This window comes from Octopus bimaculoides, chromosome 5 (assembly GCF_001194135.2).
Source record: "Octopus bimaculoides isolate UCB-OBI-ISO-001 chromosome 5, ASM119413v2, whole genome shotgun sequence".
Lineage (NCBI taxonomy): Eukaryota > Metazoa > Mollusca > Cephalopoda > Octopoda > Octopodidae > Octopus > Octopus bimaculoides.
In genome coordinates, this window is record NC_068985.1 from 108,549,090 (window position 1) to 108,552,867 (window position 3,778).

The 3,778-nt window shown below is 36.9% G+C and overlaps 1 protein-coding gene across 1 annotated transcript in view; it reads left to right on the forward strand.

Annotated features, from left to right (window-relative positions):
* The window catches only part of LOC106877286 (S-crystallin 4), a 158,835-nt gene that overhangs the window by 78,949 nt on the left and 76,108 nt on the right, over positions 1-3,778 (forward strand). The gene's annotated exons all lie outside the window — the stretch shown is intronic.

Sequence of the window (3,778 nt, forward strand, 5' to 3'; positions counted from 1 at the left end):
TATATATATCGTTTGAATTACAAGAACTGTTCGCTGGACGAACTTGCGAGCTTCCACATACATATCTATCAAACCAGTTCCACTTACAAGAGTTGGGTCAACACCAGAACATTGCTGAATGATACTATTGTGTCAAGAACAGAATCGAGCCCAAGAACTCCTGTTTACGAAATAATCTATTGAACCACTCGACTACGTTTGCACTAAGTTTATTGCAGTATTTATAGAATAATAACAACTCATGAGATTTGCAATCCCACCCCAAACACTATCAATTCTTCATATTCTTCAACTACCACAACATAGCTGTTTACATTCTGTCTTGAGTCTGTGTCATTTACTGTTTACTGATAGAGTCTGGTAATTCTTATTGCTTTGTTTCCTTTCCTTAATGAATGTGGTAGGATTTCTCACTATACTTACTTTTCTCTCTTCCTCTCCTTAATCTGTCTCTTTCTTTTGCTCTCTCTCCTCCTCTTTAATCTCTCACTCTCTTTCATTCTCTCTCTCTCTCATCCTCCCTCCTCCTTCTCTTTCAAGGACCGCATCAAAACAACAAGAAGTCATCTATTCTCAGAATTGTCAGTCTTATTGTAGGATTTCTCTCCCATGTGTATACATCTGCCAAATACTAATCTTTGGAACTTGACAGTACGAATCTCCCATATTCTAACCATCCTTTTCAAATAGTTGATTTGTTACAACAGCCAATGCTATTGTTGTTGTTGTTGTTTTAACCCCAGGTCAATACTGATCGAGTAGACTGATATACGATGAAAAATGTTCCAGACACGTTGTATCTAAGTAAATCTGAATAAGTCAGGGAAACGGGCGACAGTATGTGTCGGCAAATACTAAGTACAAAAATAGTCACAGATTAGTTCAAGTTAAATTGTTTTGAAATATAAGTTTCGAGGTGAATATAGCTATAAATAAGAGTATGAAAATATTTTATTTTAAAGAACCCTTGGATGGCAAGTTCTCAAATCCATCTATTCTTCAAACCTATTTTCATATGTAATGTTTTTTTTTTAACCCGCAATAGTACATAATGTTATTTATAGTTGTATTCACTTCGAGACTTAACCTTAAAATGATTTATTACACATAATCTCAAATCGTATGCATTTTTACGCGTGAAAAATAGATTGTCACGAGGAATAAGTTTGCTCAAAATCTTCCTCTTTCAGATGGTAAATCTCAGATCTTTCTTCCTCTACATGGCAACTTAAATTATAGTGTATTTAAAACACCATTTTCAATCGTTCCTTCCTTTCTTCATGTGTAAGTTGATGTAATTAAGGTTTAATTTCGGTTATGTCTATTAACCATATTCCAATTCGATCATTGGATAAGGAAATATACTCTGTAAAGTTTAAGTTTGAAAAAGAAGAGACGAAATATCATATTACCTTACACAAGTTGTTTTTTCATGCATTAAAATTTCAGGGAAAATTCTTCAAATTCTGAGTTCAAATTCCGCCAAGGTTGACTTTGCCTGTCACCCTTTCGGGGTCGATAAATTAAGTACCAGTTGTATACTGAGATCGATCAAATGGACTGGCCCCACTCACCCAAAATATCGGGTCTTGTGCCTAGAATAGAAACGAATATTTAGGGGAAAATTCCTCTTTTTCGATAGAGGGAAGAAAATAATCAGAGTTTGCAGGAATGGTTGGTTACTGATATTCCATTTTAATTTATTTATCATTGGTCTGAAATGGATTTTCCTTGAAATCTCGTGCATTGTACCTGTGATTCAAAAGATACCGCCTTTTCACACACACCGCGTTATTCTGAATTTTTCTTGAGAATTATGTTAAGGGTACACATGTCTGTGGTATACTCAGTCTCACTTAATTCAGGAACAAAGTAATTCGGTTGATCGAACAACTGAATTGTGATCGTGGAGAGCGACGGAAATCCACCACATATATTATTTAATATACTAAGGCAGCTAGCTGGCAGGAAGTTAGCTTGCCGGATAGAATGCTTAGCTGCATTTGTCTATCTTCGTATTCTGAGCTCAAATCCCGCCGAACTCAACTTTGCCTTTCATCGTTTCGGGGTCTGTAAAATAACTATCAGCTGCGTACTGGCTCCAATGTAATTAACTAGTTCATCCTCACAAAAATGTTAGGCCTTGTGCCTATAGTAGAAGGAATTATGCAAAATATTGTATTAAAATGGACATTTGGTAAATAATTTCACTCCACAGTGATACGATTCTTGGTTTGTTCCCACTGGCTAATGTCATTGGCAACTGAACTGATGTAATCTAAGGCCTCGGGCCAAAACAAGCCATTAGACATTGTGCGTAAGTTCGTCGAATAAACTGTACTTGTTTTTCTGGTCCCCATGACACAATTGATAGAATCTCCTGGCCATTGGGCGTCTTTAACCGAGTTATTATTATTTTTTATTCTTGCATCTTAATTATTTCAGGCATTGGATGGACACGGAAAGGAAGAATGACAAAATCGACCTCGGTGGAATTTGAACTCAGAACGCACGACGGACTAAATGCCGAGAAACATTTTACCTGGAGCGGTAACGATTCTACCAGCTGGCTACCCTTCCTCCGTTTCAAATTTTGGCAAAAAGCTAGCCATTTTGGGACAGAGAGTAAGTTGTTTATCTCGTTCCAGTGCTCAACTGGTACGTATTTGATAGACACAGAAAGGAGGAAAGGCAAAATTGACCTCGGTGGAATTTGAACTCCGAACGAAATGCTACGAAGCATTTTGCCCAGCGCCGTAACGATTCTGCCAAGCTCGCCGCCATTTCTGTACATTAATATTAACTGAAAAGACTATATAGGTGCCTCAACCTGAATCAAATACCTTAATGCGGTCTACCGTATTCTTTTACTCTTTTACTCTTTTACTTGTTTCAGTCATTTGACTGCGGCCATGCTGGGGCACCGCCTTTAGTCGAGCAAATCGACCCCAGGACTTATTCTTTGTTAGCCTAGTACTTATTCTATCGGTCTCTTTTGCCGTACTGATAAGTTACGGGGATGTAAACACACCAGCATCGGTTGTCAAGCGATGTACGGGGGACAAACACAGACACACAAACACACACACATATATATATATACATATACATATATACGACAGGCTTCTTTCAGTTTCCATCTACCCAATCCACTCACAAGGCTTTGGTCGGCCCGTGGCTATAGTAGAAGACACTTGCTCAAAGTGCTACGCAGTGGGACTGAACCCGGAACCATGTGGCTGGAAAGCAAGCTACTTACCACATAGCCACTCCTGCGCAAATGCTTGGCCGGTGTGTCAATCTAAAAGTAATAATAATGTCCGTAATAATGTTCTGTCGTTAGTAATTCAGTAAATACTTCAATAATTCATATCATTAATAATTCAATCAAATATACAATCACCTTCTAAAGTTAGTTCCTTGCAAATAACAATGAAACACAAAATTTTAAAAAACTACATATATTTTTCTTTTATTTGGAATTCGTTCAATCTTTCGTTCTGTGTTTACTACTACTACTACTACTACTACTACTACTACTACTACAACTACTACTACTACTACTACTACTACTACTACTACTACTACTACTACTACTACCACTACTACTGCTATTTTGCTATAGATCTAACATGTTTTTGAGATGAAACAAAATGAAGGTTTTTATTGCTCTTTAGAAATAAAGAAGCAAATTAAAAAGAAATGTTTATCCCAAACTCAAAAAATGAGTGTTAGATAAAGAAATTTCCAGAGATTTCGTATCGACTGATCATTTTCT